At 45.1% G+C, this 19563-nt stretch overlaps 1 protein-coding gene across 1 annotated transcript in view; it reads right to left on the bottom strand.

Annotated features, from left to right (window-relative positions):
* Positions 1-19563, bottom strand: part of RTKN2 (rhotekin 2) — a 210112-nt gene that overhangs the window by 74876 nt on the left and 115673 nt on the right. The gene's annotated exons all lie outside the window — the stretch shown is intronic.

The following is a 19563-nucleotide window of genomic DNA, read 5'->3' as shown; positions in this document are numbered from 1 at the left end:
AAGTTAATGTCTGGTCATCAGCAGAACTTGACTGCTGGATGTGTGTATCATGTCTATACTTCATGTCCCATTAACAGAGGTGGAATGCTTGAGAAGGATCGGTACACGCACTAGGCTGAATATAACTTGTTAGCTTGGGGGGACTTTACAAGGAGATAACACGAATCAGAAAATGTCAAGTTTAAAATATTGTTTTAAATCTGAAAGTGTTCTGACAAAGTTGACCACTCATCTTTGAAAATGAATTTGAAGCACAGTTAGCACATTTTGCCATTGGAGACGTTTTGAAGACATCTAGGTGGGTTGTATGCTCACATCAAAGTGAAATTCAGTAGGACCTCGATGCCTCATTCCTATATATGTTTTTAAAATCACACCTCATCTATAACTAAAACCATCTCAGAGCAGTATGTATACTGTCTGGGCCCTTACAGGTGAACTTTCTGCTTAAAACAAGATGTTCTGACTGACATGTAACATTATAGGCCAGGAAAATGAGACTAATTGAAACCTAGACCTTTAATTAGAGCTGTACATAGAAAAACGACAATCATTTTGAGATGCTCTTGCTGGTTGAAGAGAGAGCGTGTTTTTAAAGCACTTGATGGCATCTGACCCCCTCTCTGTGTCAGTAGTAAAAACAGTCTCCCACACCCAGAGGATATCTAAACACATTTGTTTTGTTTCCAGGAGAGTTACTGGAAATATTCAAGGGGATATTCATATTCAAAGGGATGGCCACCAATTAGAGCAGTTACAAGGTCAAACAAGTTAGTGCTTCTATCATCCCTAATGATCCTTCCAGTGCCACTGGCTCTTTCAAATTACTTGAGCAAAATCCTGCTCTTCTCTCTCTTTATTCTGCGTCACCAGATAGTTACGTCTATTTGTTCTTACCTTAGACTAATGCTGATCATTTCCATACATCCTGTCTGAAGTGGCTGGAATGGACTATTTTAGTGCTTTCTGCAGTGGGCATGGGTTTTATTTTTTTTATTTTTTTTTTTTTAGAAAAAATAATCCCAGAAGTGATTTTATGACATGAAACATACAACAAGCTCTTAAAAATAGATCCTGTTGTGACATGAACAAAATGTCCTTTCCCATTTTGTTGCTAATGCCACCCTCTATCTAGCCACGCTTTTTTTATTCTGGTCTCTTGAATTTTCAATTGTACATCTCTCCAAGGAGAGGGAGAAACAAGCAACGTAAGTTAAATGCAGCCATTGGCTTGACAAGCCTTTTCCCCCTTGCTGTCTCTATCCTAGCATCACACACTGCAGGCAGGTAAAAGTTGGCTTGAATTTTTCATAAAGGCCTGGAAAAAATACAACAGATTACAGGTTCATTATAATCTTATGAAAGAGGAAGAGGCTCTTCTGAGCTGAGAGGGAGAGAGAGAGAGGAGGAGAGATCCTCTGCTTGCTTGAGAAGTCACTTTCAAAGATAAATGTGATGGGTTGGAGAAATTTACTGTGTCCTGGTGTGAGATGAGGGAAAACCAGAGCTACACATAAGGCAGCAGTGAAAGGATGTGGGACTCATTACTGCCTGCTGTTTTCTTAGAGGCTTTGACCTCCAAAACATTGGAATATATAAGGCCTGACACATTCAGTCCTTAAATCACGCTTTAGACACATGTTTTGAAGCCTAATTACTAATTTCAAAGTAATAGACTTCAGGACAAGGGCTGCCAAGAAATTCCCCAGACTCTGTCCATGGTATTTGTTCAAACCATAGTTTATTGGCTTACAGTGGGTAACTGTGCTAAGAGGGGCTTGTCAGCAGGGGGGATTTCTGCACACTTTTGGTACTTGCCCTCTCCTATCTCTGCTCGGTGACTGGCAGCAGCTGGCCAGGTGCCAGCAGTTCTGCCTGGACTCTACCCTGCCTGACTGTCAGCCAGTTCCCACAGCAACGCTTTCCTTTACATTACTTTGCTGATTTTTCTGTCTGCTTCCCAAGATCCCTCCCTCTTCTTTCTGCCAACTCAGTACCTTCAACAGTTTCTCACGTGCAGCAAGCACCTTTCCTGGGCCTCAGCATGCTAATAAGTCACTGCATTGTACCAGAGACACTTGTGAAGTGCTTTCTTTGGCGGGCTGGGGGCAACTGCTGCACTAAGGTGGCAGATTATCCAGCTGTGCGCGGCATGGCTGCTTGACTTGCCCCTCACCAGGTGGGCAGAGGAGATGGAGCATTACATATTACACCGCACATGCACAATATTGGTATTTACCCACACCCTGGCAAAGCTAAACGTGCCTACTCCAGCCATGACTACACCTACACGGTACTTTTAAGTCAGTCCAGGAGGCAGAAGGCCAGGCAACAGTCTTGTGTTGAGATTAAATGCATATTTGGGCCATACAGGCAAAAGGCATTGTGTGAATATACAGCTGTGCACAGTGCAAGAGATCCTAACCTTACAGCATGCAGCTATGTGGTTGGCTTCATCTACTTGAATGATAACTCGAAGCCTCGCAGGCAGGCTGGATGTGCCAGGATAAAAAAGGCCCTGTCTTTTACAAGTGTGCAGACTTGGTGCTCCGGTGCTCTCTGCTGCAGCCGCCTCTCTGGACCAGATGGCTGCTTGGGTTTTTGCTCCTGGCATGGCATCCCACTCGTTCTGCCGCGGCTTTACACCGCCCGGGTGGCAAGCGCGTCTGTTGCCATTCATGCTTCTCATGCCTGTTTGCAAACAGATGGTAGACCAACAAGGAAAGGTCAAAGGTGTGTGCTTCTGAGAAGACATCTGCAGTCTATCGCCCCTCAGCTGGAGAACGAGGGTAACCTTGGCCCAGCGTCCTACACTTCAGAAGTATTTTCACAAGGATATTATACATATGGTAATTACCCTTTGCTGAAGTACAGCTTGGGCAGGCGTCACAGACCTCTGCTCCTGAAGGGATTTCTGATCTCCCACCAGCCAGCACTGTTCAGGGTATTTTTGTAAGAGAGGGGAGGCTGAGCGTTGGTCATTTGATCAACACACATACATGCAAACTACAGCTCAGGTGTGTGCACTAGGAGAGGGTCAAGAAAACAACTGAAACAAGGTTGGTTTTCTTCTGATTTTACTCTTCCTTAAGATTCTATCACTCCTAGATCAAAACCCCAAAAGAAACTTTTCAAAATAAAACTACCAACAAGCTAGTCCATGAACTGTATATACACCTTCCACTGAAAACCACTTTTGGCATCACAGAACACATTCACCTGAAGCAAATTTTCAGAAATTTTTCCCCCTTGCAGAAAATCGTAGACTCAGAAGATATTTTTAAAATTTTTCTCATGGGGAAGAAAAAACAGCCAGAAAAAATGAAATATTTTCTCATGGACCAGCACTACCCCAAATCCACGAGGCTTACGCTAAGAAACTCACACACCAGTGAGCCTTTAATTGTTTCTGTGTCAGCCTGCTTGGCCTACCAACTGTCCTGAGGTCCGGGGTATAGAGGTGACCTCCTAAAAATGACATGGTTTAATTATCCCACCCTCTGAAGATCTGTTCAGGCACCTGTTTAAGAGGAGCACGTGAAAGTCACCGGTTTTGCATGCTGCTAGGGTATGCCATGGTGTTTGTGCCAAGCTACGCCAGGGCCACCCCTGGGCAGAGGCCCTTTGGGGGGATTAGCCTGAGGAACCAAGGGATGGATCAGGCATCACTCAAAGCCTGGCGATGGCAGCCAAAGCAATTCGGATTTATAGGAACTGAACTCCTTTCTGCACCAAAAGCCATGACTTCCAGCTCCTTGGCGTGCCAGTGGCTGCCAGCATGGCTGCACACTTCCCTAGTCTGCCCAGGCTCCCCACCACCCCTACAAAAGATTTGAGGTAATGGGAGGCATGGGGACATATTGAAAAACTCTATTGCACACAGCAGCTTTGAAAACAGGGTTTAAAGGCATGGGGGGACCATCTCAATGGGCAGTTTGTGAGCGCACGCAAGCTCATCCTGCCCTTCTCTGGTCCCACGGAGGCAGAGGAGTATTTCAGCCACACTGGGAGCCAACTAGTTTAGAGAAAGGGCAGAGGGAGCCCGATTTGGCAGCAAACACCCTGCTGACATACTCTTAAGGGCGTAAAACATTTTATCCATTAGCAAATCATGAAATTAAAAGGATAGTCACAACTATAATGAAGGAGCCGTAACTCCTTTGTCACTTAATTAATTGCCACGGTGAGCACGCTGAACCATCGGGAACAAGTTTTATTGTAGAGTCTTTCTCTATCTGAAGAAAATGTTACCAGACATTATCTGGATTTCACCTGCAGACTCCTCTCTGAGGAGGGCAGCTGAGAGCAACAGGCAGAAGGCAAAAACCTGGGTCCAAGTGAACCAGGAGGAACATTTGCCAGGGGACAGGCAGAAGTTTAAGTTTCCAGAAGTATGGGTGGGGAGAATAAAAAGGAGGATGCAACTGATGCAGTTGAAACAGATTAATATGGCACGTGCTAAAGAAGGGACCAGGACAGCAATATCGTGCTTTTTCTTCTATTCTTTTAGTGGGCTTCAGTATCTTCTTAGTTTTGTTAACCATTTGTTAGCAAGGAAATGGAGGTGCCCATCCCACCTCAATACTGTATAGTCTTCCCACCTCTGTTTTCTAGGGTACACCATTAGAGGACTTAAAAGAACCAGATTATTTTTTATTTAGGGACAGGGGTTTATTCCTTTTGTTGTAAGTAGATGAAAACCTGCATCATGGATCCCTACCTCCTTGGATTTCAGGATTGGGGTTATATTATGTGTGAATCTGGGTGGTGTGAAAGGTCTGTTCACCTCCTGGGCAAAAGCTAAAACACTTCCATTTTATCCATGTACACAGTCAAGGTGTCTAGGAGGCAACACATATGGGTACGTTCGGATGTCAGTTTGCACGAAGCAGAAGTGGTTCTCTGCACGGAAGGAAATTTCCCGTTGTCATAAAAGCCAGCGTGAGTCCAGAACCAGCCCAGCAAATGCATACCCTACCTCAAAACTCGTTTTTTAGGGGGAAAAGCCTTGGAAGAGACACCTGAGTTGGCAGCTGAGTCCAGACGGAGCCTTTTTGCCACTAGGTGGTGATGGCCGATAATGAATTGGTGCAGCACGGTCTCAGTGCAAGTCCCGCCGCACCGGAGCAGTTCACGCTCTCCTCACCGTTCACGTCCCCCGCGGTGGTTGCGTGTGTTCCACTTCAACACGCTCTGCTGTTACCAGAGACAGTCCGCTCCGTCTGCCCTCAGCTTGAGTTATACATTAAATTAGAGGACTTCACCAAATACATGAAAGTGTCATTTAATTAACTAGTGATGGTGAATGGAGACCAACAAATGACATGCTACTACCGTGGTCATTTGCAACAGGATGCTGGCAACAAAGGTAGTATCAGTAGCTGAGCCAATCCCCAAATCACACAAACTGAACATAAATGATCAAAAATTTCTTCTTCTGACAGGGCCAAATCTGCACAATATCCACCACGGTCCACAGGCAAAAAGCAGAGTTTTCTGGAACAGCGGCCAAAGGCTGAGGTGCAGGGCAGGCTGGTGAGGCGCAGGGATTTCAGCACATGAAGATGAAGGCATTGCTCCCAGAAGAGGCCAAGCACGCCTCTCCCCCGCCCACACTGTCTCAGCAGCACCGGGCAGCAACTGTCCGGCCACAAACCCCTTGGGCTGCAGGGCGCCAATGCAGCCACCCTGGTGCAGGGCCATACTGTGCACCATGCTACAGCTGGCCCCATCCCCTGTCCCCTTGCGTGACCTTAGCAGGTACTGCCCTTCCTATTAAGCACATGATATTCTGCTTCTTCATAACCCTAACTAAGGGGTTTTATTCTTATTATAGAAATAAAGTCTACTTGGAACAAAATAGCAATTTTCTGTTATAAAATGGTGACTTTCTGAAAGACATAAGAGGACTAATGCACTCATCAACGGCTAATGACTACATGCCACATGGCCCTTTGCTTTTAGTGTACACCCATCTGCTTCTTGATGCTCTGCCATGGCCCACCTATTGGAGTCTACTGAAGACCAGCCCAGCTGGTAAGGCTACCTCTAAAACAGGGGCTGCAAGGACCCATCCCCTCTGCAGGGAGACACCTTCACCCTGCAGCCTGCCCTGGAGCAAAGGGCTTTGCTGCCAGGCCAGAAAGGCGTGGGCGAAGGGAGAGGGAGAGAGGATGGACGGCGCATGGGTGGGAACCATGGCGGGGACACATTCCCCGCAGTCCTGTGCCTGGCGGGCTCCTGCGGCTCCTGCTCAGATCCCAGGCAATGCCGGGGGCATGCAAGATGACCAAAGCTATGGCGACTCTCACCTAGGTGAGGTATTAACAAGTAATTCAATGTACCCATTGCTCCCATCATTATTACACTGATCAGTTCAACACGCATACAAGCCTGACGATTAGCCATTTCCCACCCTGAGAAAGTTTCAGGGGGCTTTACGGTTGCAAATATATATTTAAAAGGTTAGGGGTTTTTTCCAAACAACATTAGATGTGCTAACAATGTTTTAATCCAGCTGGCATAGTTCTTCCTTCACTCCAGAAACTACTTCCACTCTTTCCTGGAGTGTTTCAAGGGCCACCCTACCTTTCTGTGCCTCGACCACCAGTGTCCAAGGAGAGAGACAGGCCTCCCTGTCTGAAGTGACCAGCTACCCATGAGCAGCACCAGAGAGTAACACGCTGGTACAAACGCAGTATTTGCCACTCTCAGAGCAATCCACAAGCAGAAATTTGTTTTTATGAAACATCAGTCATTTTAGATAACAACAAATCGGTAGAAATCCTGTATTCACATACATTACCAGCTCTGAATAGCTGACCCACTTTATATATAATCTTGGCACAAAATCTTGACTATGAAATTTGAGGCAGATTGGTTTCACTTTGGTCAACTTGGAAAGAAATTAAAAACATGTTAATATGGGGCTCAGAATGAGGGCTTCTTTTCACTTTAACTCAGGCCATCTTGATCTTCTTGCAGCGATATAGGGACTAAAATCTTCTGCAAGTGCCCTGTTTAGATTATCTGCAGCTTGGTTTCCCATGGCAGTAAATTCCGGTGACAGACACAGCTTGAACCTGTCCTTTGAGTACTGTACTACGAGCATGGCAAGTGCCGCTCTCCTTGCTACCATACTCCAAAACCAGCATTACAGGGCTCCACCAAGAGACCATTCTACCCATCGCACTGGGCAGATACGTATGGGGCAGTACACAAATTTCTGAACACTGCATTAAGGAGAAAGGTAACCACTCCATGCTAGGATATACGCATCTCATAGCTAAAACCCCAAAGCATTTCTAATCTGAATTAGCCTACCAAATCTCTGGGACCACAAGTCCTTGCTGTTTAACAAGCTTTTGCGGCTGTTTTGTGGTTGTATGGGCTGTTCTACATTTTCAAGGAGCCGCAGCAAACCTGGCTATTGCCAGCTTTCCCTTGTAGAATTTGAAACTAGAGCCATAAGTTTTGGCTGTAGCCACCATTTAAATATATGGGTTTTTTTAATGAAAGTACAGGCTAATGGGAAAATTCAGTTATATTCTAGGGATATTACAGATGAAGAGGAACAGTAGATCTACATCACAAGTTGGCCAAAAATTCAACTGAGCACCTGAACATGGTCTAAGCCAACACCAGCTTGCACTAGCAAATAAAACTTAGTCTTCTGGAGACCAAACTCCAGTCCATCACCCAATCCTTTTCTAGATGGACACCAAGACCCATCACTGTGTCCTCCTCTCTCACCTCCAGCTTCAAAGAAACATACCGTGGAGCCGCAAGCCATCAGCAAACTTAACCTTTACCCTTGTGCTGAGGATTCAATTCAAAATCTAACACAAACTTTTAATCAGCAACAGCACTCATGCTATATGTAAAAAAACTTCTGTTTTTAGTAACACACAAAAAGAGGACTGAGAGCAAAGCCATTGATTCACTGTAACAGAACAGCATGCCTGTTTTACAAGTGTATAATTTCTAGTTGGTAAAGATTTGAAGTGAAGGAATACAAGCAGACAACTCCCAGGTAACCAGAAGGGAGAACTACACACAAGAGACAGGTCTAATATTCAGAATACCTGCGGACATTAACAATGTAATCCTGTCACTAATCGAAGCTCATAATGAACAGTGGCAATGGGGTTCTTGGGAATTGGACAGACTCATATAGCTTGTTATTTCAAATAAATACCATAATCGGTATGAAATCCCAGCAACTAAAATATGAAAAACAGTATGAACTACCAGTCTTTTATGGGACGGAAAGAATTATCCATAGCTATCCAAAGGCTAGTTTGGCTTTCATATACTTGTATATAAACCACAAGTCACTTTATATCATCTTGCCTCCAACTCTTCGCAAAACAGAGGTTTTGTTAGTGGTGTTTAATCTAACTGCAGGTATTCTAGGCTTAGTTTGTGTGGGATGGAAAGAAATACTAGCCTGTTGCTTAAAAGGGGAGAAAATATAGATTTATATTGATACAAGGAGAACAAGGCAAGGAAGAATACATAAGGAACTGCATTATTAAATTCTTAATATCAAATACTAGAGGGGAGAACTATGGATATTTCTCTTCTTACAACAACAGACACAACCATCCCCAATCCTGCAAGAAGAATATGGTTGATCTCACCTGCAACCCCCTGAGAAGGCTCTGCAGGAGCTACCCCTGATAGGGTAAGCTGATATCCTAAAGCTGTATCCTGTGTACAGACCCATAGTATTTCAAGATGCACATGAAGACTCCTGTCTTACGGCAGCGTCTCTGCTGCTTGCCCTGACTTCATACCTGATGCCCCACAGGAGAGGCAGGGAGGGTCGGGAAGCCCGGTTCCTGCCACTCACCCCCTCTGACACGTCACTGCGGTTCTGTTTCACTTCCCCCACTTACAAAATTAGAATAACGATTACTCCTTTGAACACTTTCAGCCCTTTTGATGGAGATTGCTATAATTACAACATTACTATTGCAGGATATTAGATAAGTCCCACTGCTCTATGGCAGAGTGACCAGTTAAGTATTTGTCCATTTTACAGACAAACTGAGATACTGAGATGCTAATACAGTAAATTGGCATGAGAATGAAAAAACAGATAATTTATTTTCAGTTTCCTCCCTTAGCAGCTACCAAATGCTCATGGGAGTATAGAGGACCCATTCTAACAGCTGCCTTAAATTTTAAGCGCGCTCACTCATTTTAAAGAAATTTGTAATACTTCTCCATTAAACACCATGTGCATTTTCAACTTCTGAAACTAACATTAACTCCAGTGCTTCGCAGCGACCTGCCAACAGCTGGCAGCGAGCTGGCTGCTGCCTATGCCAAAGAGGATTAATGCCGAATAATGTTGACTGGAGGTAGAAGACCTAATTCTATTTCTAGCCGCACTGATACAAAAACGGAGTGAGTAATGTCATCTACAAAAGATGGATGCAATGGTATAAAGGGATTGCAGTTGGAAAGCATTGGGCTCAGAAGAACTGTTGGTGTATTTTTTTCAAGGACATATGTGTTCGGAAACTAATGGCAATGTTAACTTGGCTATAAGATTTCCAATGGAAAAGTAACATTACTTCAAATAATCTTAGCTGCTGTGAATAAGTGTAATTAGGACACATTTAAATTTGTTTAATAGTTACCCAAAAAGGTTATTTGCAATCTGTAAAGCAATATGCCCCTAAGTGTTATGGGTAGCATGTGATTTCATTAGCAGCAAAACAGGCAAAATATACTGCAAGCTGAAATCCCTTTTTTCCCCCCTCTAACAAAAGCTCTCCTAACCCCTTATACTAGAATAGCTGCAGTAGAAAAAGGCCTCTAGGGGGTTATTTAGATTTTGTTTGTTCTTTTTGTTTGTTTTTATGGAACAGGAGACATTTCCCAGTCTGCTGTATATCGTTTCTCTTTAGGCAAATGAACAAGAGGACATTCACAATTGGTGGAGTAACTACAAATGTTACCAAAAAAACGACCCAAAAGCTTGCAGTAGCTGTAAGTGCTGCAAAAAGTCCCCCTGAGCCCCTGTTTGCTCTCTGTTGACAGAGCCCTTCTTCACATGCTTTCTGAAGTCAAAGGTGCAAGGAGGCCAACCATCCTGCAGCTTCTCCCCTCCAAAACCCAGCCACGTGAACCCTCCCAGAGAGCGAGGAAGGCAGGCAGGATGCGGACAGACACAGGACTCTCAGGTGTCTGAGCAGGTCACTCCAGTTCCCCTAGCACATTCAGGCCACAGAGCATCACCTCACCCCACACAAGCATCTCCATTAGACGGAGGAGATGTGCCAGGAGCAGGGATAGGGCTGGGACAATGAGCCTGACCAGAGACAGCAGCTGATGGGGTCAGCACCTCCAGTAACCTGGACCACCCTACCCCCCAGCATCTTTCTGGGGCTTTTTAAGGAAAACGCTGCTTTCTAAATTTACTGAGATTTAATTGCCTTTCCTTGAACTGCTCCAAAGTGAGAACTTGCCTTTGGCATGGCTAGCTGGGAGAAGCCATACCCCTGTCCACGCACTTCTCTGACCTTCACCATTCCCTAGGATAGAACGAGGCACCCATAGTGATGCTGACTCTATGGCTGAGACCAGGACTGTATGTATGGCCACCAGGTTACAAATTCAGGCTGTTTGCCAGACACGCAGCTGGGGAGGAGCTGCCATACAGTCTGAGACTGCAGAGAAAGAGACTGCAGTCTCGCCTGCGCCATGCTTTCCGCTGAGGCGGCAGCTGTCCTCTGGTAGCCCAGTTTTTGGGACAAACCAGAACCAGCTGAATGTCAGTCTGGACCTGAAGAGGCAGACCGACTCGCTTGTAGACCAGAAAATGACTTGGCAGTACTTCACAGTGACCCTTCCCTGCTGGTAAACTAAACGTAAATTCTTTCTTCAGTTTCTTCTGACCGATCAGCAGTGGGCTCAAGGATGTGACAGATTAAGCAGCAGAGCTGGGCAGAGTACCTGATGCCGGGATCTCATCCAAAGCTGACAGTGCAGCCTCGCAGACCTGCCACAGATGTGCTGACCCCGGCACCCTGAGCGACTACCAGGAGGACAGAGTGTGGGATGTGAAACCTTGTCTTCCCCACCCCAAATACTTTAAGTATCAGGAAATTAATAAAAATGAATACAATAAAGGAATACACAAAGGACTACAAATATCCCCTTTGTTGTATCTGATTTGGACCTGGAGTGTTTCCCAGCTTCAGTCTAGCCACTCGATAATCTGAAGTGGGGAATGCTACATAAATTACTCATTATTCCCACCAGATGAGCTGTCAAAGGCTGCGGAAACTAGTTCATGTTCACCTTACCTCTCTCTACTCGCTCTTTGCTGTTACTTACTTTCCATTCTATTAAGGTCTGTTGTTAAACACTTTTGTCTCAAGACGCTAAGAGAGAAAAAGAAAGAAGGAAAGAAATAAAGAAACCTTCCACCAGCATCCTGGAATTTTACTTTTGAACAAAAATCCAGAAGTACACAATAAAAGCCAAAGCAATTGTTCTTTCTTCATAAGCTCATCATTACACCCCACAGCTGTCAAACAGCCTTTGCAGCCTTGCTGCCTGCCTGGGGTTACCACCAGTACAGATACAGGTATCCAGCCCAATGACTGCAGGAAAAACATAGATTAAACTCCCCTCTTGCAGAAAGTGATTCCTGAGAAGAGTAAAGGCAGCTCTGGGGCAGAGCTTGTGCATTTCTTGAGTTGTAGCTACTCATTTTTATTTTCAAAGCAAATCATGAATGTCAGAGTATTGCATAAATACTGAGTGCTACTGTTTTGCTGCAGCATCTGCTCAGCACACCTAGGAGCACCAACCTCCAGACCAATCAGCCCAGAACTTGGTACCACAACTAAAGTAACACCTTACTTTCATTTTTCTGAACTAGTCATTAATGTTTGACATTTCCAATTGGTTGCTAGAACCTGTATTTCTGTCTGACCCTCATCCCTAAGGTTTCCTGTTAGTTGTTGCTTCCGTGATGCAGACAGCACAAGTGGCAGAGCCCTATTGCTCTTGAAAAGAATGTTTTTACATATGGCTCTGCCCCAAACACCTGGAAGTACTTGTAGCCCTGGAAAGGCAAGCCCAAATACTGGGTGGCCCTGAAAAGCCAAATGTCATTTCAAGTTTGCAAATGCTTCCTGTCATCACTTTTGGGCCAGACCAAAGCCCTGGAGTGAGCCATCCCTAGGGTTAGGAGAGACAAAGTTCAAACCCAGGATGAGATCTGGCACCTCAAGCCCCTCTCACATTATCCTGAGGTTTCCAGCACACCACTGGCTGGCACACCTCGGCACAAGCTGTCACTGGTTTTCTGTGCTGTGCAACATCAAGTAACACCTTCAATTTTTCTGCAACTGCAGCATGGTGCATTACCATCAAGTGCTCTATATCCCAGGCCCTGCAGTGAAGAGCATTTGGTGCAGTCAGGCACCACAGCAGCCCCCTCCAGCCAGGAGGCAGCCAGTGTCCCAGGGCTCAACAAGAAGCCTGGAGGTTGGGGGATCAACCCAGTACTAAATCCCTCAGGGCAGCGGCAGTAACAAGAGGACATCTGACCCAGGAGGGACCCCTGCATCTCTCACCAGCACAACAGTTATAAAAACACCAAGTGATGGCCGGAGCTGCACTGCTCTCTTTTTCTCAGTACAGAAGCTGCAGCCAAGCGTGGACACTGGTTCGCTTTGACTCCACCACAAGCCGGCTGGATGCATGACAGCTCCAGACTACACAGGATCGAAGAAAATTAGGGTTGGAAAGGCCCCGTGGAGGTCATTTACTCTGGTCCCTCATCCCCAAGGCAGGATCAATTTTCCCCTCATCATTCTTGGCAGACTGAAAAATAAAGAATAAAGAAACAAAACTTGAGAGAATTGGGGCAGGCTAAGTATAAATACAAAAGCATAGTCTGAACAGGAATAAGGCTGAATGCACTTATTCTAGAAAACCATGCCACAAAAACAGTGCCAGGAACTTGACTTTAATTCTTTTTTTAAATAAACAATTCTGGAAGTTTTAAAATCCAGGGTATGGGTTGAGAACTATTTCATAATCCTTAGTCACCTACATAGTCAACCAATGTGGAAACGCATCATATCACATCCTAATAAGCAGTATGCAAATATTTTTGTAATCTAGCGCTAATGACACCAAATATTATTAATATGTCATTTGGCACACTATTGTAAAAATAATATTTAACAATGTATTAACTGAAGTTGTAGCAAATGATGTATTTAGCTAATTGTATGCAATTAAATTAGAATTAAAAAGGGGATGTTTCATAATCTTTGCTTTTCACTAAAAATCTAAGCAGGAAATTCAATAAATGAAAGCTGCTGGAAAATCATGTGAAGCATCAAGTGCTGGAAGATTAATATAGCACAAGGCATCATATGTTGTTCATCTAACTTTATTAAAAACCACACCAAGTTTAGATCTTTGGACATTTCATACTGAACTGAACTTCTCTCCTTTTTTTTTTCCTGATTCCTCATCCTATCTATTATATCACCCAGGCTTAGATCTGTTGCATCATTATATCCGGAAATGCAAAAAGAAAAAAAAAAATCACATATATGTGATTAAATGCCTGTCTGGACTGTGGAGGGAATGCAGATCCAGTACTGTACTTCATCTTGAATAACTTCTCCCTGTAGCATACACATGTGTTCCTTGCACTTTTGTCAATAACTGGTAGTGCATGTGGGCAAAAATACAAGTGTTAAAAACTGCAGCACGGTTTCTGTTAGGAGTTTGTTCTTTGCTGCACCACTGGTGGTTAACGGTTTGTGTGAATATTAAATGCCTAGACGTGCTAGTGCTTTCGGAGAGAAGGACTGGGAACTCACTCTGTGACTGATCCTTTTTGCAGTTAGTTAGTTAGTTCAAGGATTTCTCTGATGGCTTTGCTCCAACTTTGTACACACAACTGTTCTTGCAGTACTTGTAACTCACTAACAAGGACTTGTGCATACAAATTTGGTCATTAAGGATACAAATGAACAATTTATCTGCACATTAAAAAAAAAGACAAAACCAGTTACTTGTGCAGTACCATGTCTTCATTTTCTCCATTGCTTTGGGAAACACGCAGACCCATTTAATGCAGGGATGTACACCTGACCCTACTTATGAAGGTTGAGCTTTGCATTCACCTTCTCTCTCTCTCACAAGGGCAGCCCTGCCCCGGCTCCTGCTGCAGTCACAAGTGGTATCAGTGCTGACTACAAAGGAAGCTGGATCAACCCTACACGCCACGCATTTTAGATTGCGTAGTTTCAGCGTAAAGCTTTGGCAACGTGTCAGGACTTTTTTCTTGATGACTCCAGCTGCTGTTTCTACTATTTCATGTAGGCATCCAGATCAGCGGAAAGCTTTGGTAACACATTTTGACTTTTGTATGGACATCGTTCTTTCCATCTACAGTGATGGAAAGATCTGCAGAGATCCACAGCCTTCCCTTACCCCTATCTGATTTGCTGAAGAAGCTGAGTTTGTTGGTGTTCGGTATCCCACCGCCTGTACCCAGAGATTCCTCCTCGGACCTAAGGAGCAGAAGTTTATGGCAAATGAGCTGCTTGTCTGCTCACAAATCCTTATTTCCAGCCCAGACGGACTGAAGACTTCTTCCATCTCTGTGCTTGCTACCTGCCAGAGGAATGGGGAGGTGGGAGGGACAGGCATTTACACAGCAGGAACCTACAGAGGACTCGTCTTGCTATAGCCACCGCCATCCATGTCTACTGAGGTGCAGGGCTCAGGCCTCTGCATGGGACCATACAGTGACAGGAAATGAATAAGCATGGGGACACCTTTCTGTCAGGCTTTGTCCCACACTGCAGGGAAAGCTTGATGATCCCTTAGAGCAGATACAGTGGTGTCTGAACATAGATGCTTGTAGCCAGACTCAGTTTTCATTTCTAGCATAGCATGCATATCAGAGAGTGAAAATTAAAAGAACAGATTTCCTATGCAAACAGAGAAACTTTGCTTTCCTGCACTGTTGTGGTTATTGACCAAGACCTGCTAGAGACAGAGGGAAGCTCCCATTTGCCTTGCTGGTGCTGACTGAGGGTCCCAGCTCTCAGCACCTCCTGCCATCCCCTGCCTCACCGCCACGTTCTTCAACATCCTTCCACCCAACGGTGGCAACTCAATGAAGCACTGCCACAATTTAAACAGTTATTTGCATTTCATTAACAATGACAACATTTATTTTAATACAGTTAAATCAGAGTAGCATTTAATTTAATTTTAACAAGATAGTTATTAAGCTAACCAAATATCAATTGATTGCTGAAGAAACCACATCATTGTGAAACAAATAAGTTGAGAAATAAATCTTGTTGCCAGGCCATTAATGTAAAATCACATAAATAATAAACGTCTAATTAGGTTCTCTCTAATGAAGAGCTCCAACTGTTCTTTGACATTCTCTGGGAGGGCTGGTGCCTTCACAGGTTGGCTATTAGGGAAGAGGGGCCTGATCCAAGCGCTCAGAAAGCTGTACAGACTGACCCAGGTTGGGCAGCTGGGTTCAAAGAGGAGCTCAGCTTTCCCACATGCTGCCTAGTTGGGACAGCCTGGCTCCGCACCCCTTCAGTCACTGGGTGCTCAGAGACCCAAAGCACCTCACTCCGGCATGGGTGGGATGCCAAAAGTCAGGGAGCAGTGATACAGCACCAGGGTCTGCTCCTGTCAACACCATGGGGTGGCAGGATGTGGGGGGCATTCCCCCAGCAAGTGACACATCTTAACCCTTTCCTTCTCAGCACGAGCAGTTTACCACGCTTTCCTCCAAATTACCCTGTGTCTGGAGTACCAAAACCAGCCAGTTACAGCAGACAAACATTTCCTTTTCTAGTATTGCTAAGGACTTGTAATTTTCATCCATCTGTATGTGTGGATATCATTTTCAAGGGGTTTGTTTGTTTGCTTATTTAAACACAGATCTCTTAGGGGAGTTATTTTCATAGCTTTTCTGACCATCTGCTCTGTCCAGCTGCACAAAACAGACCAAAAAATCTCACCCAGGCAATTCTGAATCAAGTCTGCAAGTTCTGCTTAAAGCATATTATATTACATTCAGGCTCAATTTAAAGCCTTCAAGTGATGGAAAATCCACTGAATCACTACACAAGTTGCTCTGATGGTTAACTGTGCCCACTGTGAAAAACATGTGCCGCCTTCTGAGTCTGAATGTGTCTAGCTTTAATGTTTATTCACTGACTCTTCTTGTGCCTTCTTCTGCCAGGTTAAAAAAATCACCAACAATCAGAAATAAATTATTTGGTCCTGAAACTGCCAGAGGATTAAGATATAAACCAACTGAGAGCAAACCAGAGAGGTTTGTCTGCGTAGAGACAACTGCCACAGGTGACCCTTTCTTTGCCAGCCCCTGCAGCCCCTCAGCCTCTGCCTCCTGGGGGCTGAAGCAGAGCTTGCCATGGGAGAGAGCAAGGGCTCTTCTATACCAGCATGATTTTTGGAGGGACACCACAGCAATTTCAAGGAAACAGGGTCAGAAAGCCAGTTTACTAAAGTGCAAATGACCCCCGCCCCACAGTAGAAATTTACCTTTTTTTTAATAAGAATAATTCACACCTCATATACCACTCACCCTTAAAAAAAACTACCTGAAAAGAAGGCTACACACAGCCCATGCCCTCAGATAACCTACATGAAACTGTTCTTCCCCCAGAATTTCCCATACAGGCACATAACCCCCTTGTAACTGGATCACTGGAGGAGAGGGAATTGTTTTCTGTTCTGTTTTGGTTTATGGATAGCTAACAGGCTGTGCATATTAAAAACACTGGTGAGTGCCCAGTGAGAAGCTTCTCTCTCTGCTAGAGCTGGGGAAGCCCCCAGGGAGCTCCTCTGCCTGAATCACATCGGGCAGGTGGCACCAGAGGACCGTCACCTCCTGTGGATGGGCACTGGCAGGGGGGACGAGACGTGGGAAGGAATATGGGGAAGCTCAGACCCAGGCATGCACATCCCCTTGCTCCCTCCAACCCCTGGGGGAGCTTTTCTAGGTGAACTGCAATCCAAAGTAAACCACGATGGATTAGTCATGCTCATTAGATAACCTGGACCTGCACAATTAAATTCTTGCAGTAAATGTGGCTGTAGTTCACATCAAGGCACGAGGGCTCATATAGCTGAAAGCACACTTCTACTAAGGCGAGACAACCTGTCCAGGGGATCAAACGCTGATACAGGCTAGTTTTGCACAATTATGCTGTACCATGCTGAGGCAATGAAGACACTGCAGCCTACGACAGTAGTGTCCCTTCTCTGCATGACCCCATCACGTGGTGTCCAGCACCAAACCCAACACTCTCCACTGGCTGTCTCCACCCCACTTGCTTGCACACAGGGAGTGAGCCTCAAGCAGAGGCTGAAACAACACAGCACATACATCCCTAATCACAATAAAAGCAGCAACCTGGATTTGTTGGTGTTATGTTACACAGATCAGAAGCTGTGATTTCTAAGAGGGAAGCAGGTGTTTTGGAATATGATCTATTTTTCCAGGAGAATGTGATAAATACTCTTCAGCTAATTATTTTGCCCAAACCACAAGGAAATCATCTCCAAAGAGGACTTGTCAGCTTGGAAGATGGTCAGAACTTTACACCGAATTTTAGGCTTGACGGTGATCATAGGGCAGGATGGGTGGTGGCAGCAAGGGATCCAACCTGCCTCGGATGAATCCCTACACCAGGGCTACAGCTTCACCTGTAGCCCTTGTGCGGTAAACCACACTTAATTTTTTCTTGCATCTTTCCATCGCTGTTTTCCAAACAAAGCAACTTAAACACATCTGGGGAGAAAACTAAGCAATTACACAGAAAATGTGAGGGACCTTGTACAGTATAAACAAAATAGCTGTTGAAGACTGGCTGGAATAGCCAGGGGATGCATGTGGGCATACAGACTACTGCAGGCTGGGGTGAAAAGGTTTTCAGCCACAGAGCCAAAGAACACACGTCAATCCCTTCACAACCAGAAGATGCTCCCTTTGTTAGGCCACAGACGCCCATCCCCCCTGAAATGACCAGCATGCAACAGCTTAAAGTGGTTACACTGAAAGGGGAGAGTGCCTGTAGTGCAAATATCGTTAGCACATCCATCACTCACAAAAGAGTAAATTATTAACTCTTCCTAATTAGGTGCCACTCCTATGCCACCTCTAGGTGTTACCAGGCTTTGAAAGGACAGAGCCACCACGCGTGGAGGTTTAACAATGCAATCTCCTCACCACATGACTAAGCGGGACCGTACCACCACCACCCATCCACCAGCTCTTTTGGTCATGGCAGATGAAAACTCACCTCCCCTGTTTACTGTCTTGCGATAAACCTCTAACGGATACATTTTTTTCCTGTAAGTGACAGCATTTTCAGAAAACACCCACAGATCCCTCCCCGGGCCTTTGTGACAGACCTGAGAGACCCCTGCCAATGCCCACCAGCACAGGAGGGCTCACATCATCCCTTGCACTTGCAGTTACGTGGTGACCGCCACAAAGAGCCACCACCAGCACAAAAGAGCCATTTTCTTTCTTGCAAGGAAACAACAAATAAGAAGCCTGAGTCAATGGTAACAGGACTCTTCATGTAATCCCCTCCTATCTCATCTGCTGCCCCTCGCTTGCATGTGCTTCTCTGCCATCTGACCAGTGCTATTATTTCCCTGGGAGCAATGTGCCAGCCAGGGTCTCACGGAAAGCATGAGGGCCTGCCCGCTCCCTCCCATCTCTGGTGCAGGCCCACCTCTTTTCCCAGCCCCAGGGGGCACAGTAGCCGCTGCAGAGGAGAAAGGCAAGGTCCTGCTCAAGGCAGAGCAGGAGGAGACCCAAGCACAGCCCCTCGGCCTCAGCAGGCAGCACACCCTGCCCCAGTGCACACCAGGAGGCAGGTCTGGGTGTTTAGGAGCTATCATTGCTCGCTTAGCTGCTTTAAACACTCCTGATAACCACGTTACCATTTTATAACTGATGACGTGTAATGCAAGAAACTCTGTAAGCTGAGGGTGCTGCATCATGACTTAGGAGTTATCTTCTTTCCCGAGCTTTCCCTTTACAGGGCTTACTAAAACCTGCTTGGCACAGCATTTCAGTTTCCAGGTACAAACAGTTCAGAAAAAAAGGGGGAAAGTAAAGCAAAGCACAGCAAGCGTGCACATTATTGTGAGGTCAGAAGATGTTAAATGAATTAATTCAATTCATTCTTAAATTTAACTGGCAAGATTTAATGGTTCACATTGAAAGCATGAATAACTATTTTGTTCTGTGAATGACTGTAGTTTAGTGACTCTTGATGTCAGTGTATTTTGCCCAGGGTAAAACTTGCTATATGAATTATTCACTGTGGGGTGGATGGAATGAATGGGGTCATGCTCATAGACAGGATGCCAACTGTGGTTATTTGACATGATGGGGCACACTCAATGCTGACAAAGGACAATAGTTAATTTACAGTGTGGTACTGGGGCTCAGTCATTCTCGTTAAGATCTTTATAGAAAGCATGGCACTT

Source organism: Harpia harpyja, chromosome 10 (genome assembly GCF_026419915.1).
Source record: "Harpia harpyja isolate bHarHar1 chromosome 10, bHarHar1 primary haplotype, whole genome shotgun sequence".
Lineage (NCBI taxonomy): Eukaryota > Metazoa > Chordata > Aves > Accipitriformes > Accipitridae > Harpia > Harpia harpyja.
The sequence above is the reverse complement of the archived record's forward strand: the minus strand, read 5'-3'. Positions and strand labels throughout refer to the sequence as shown.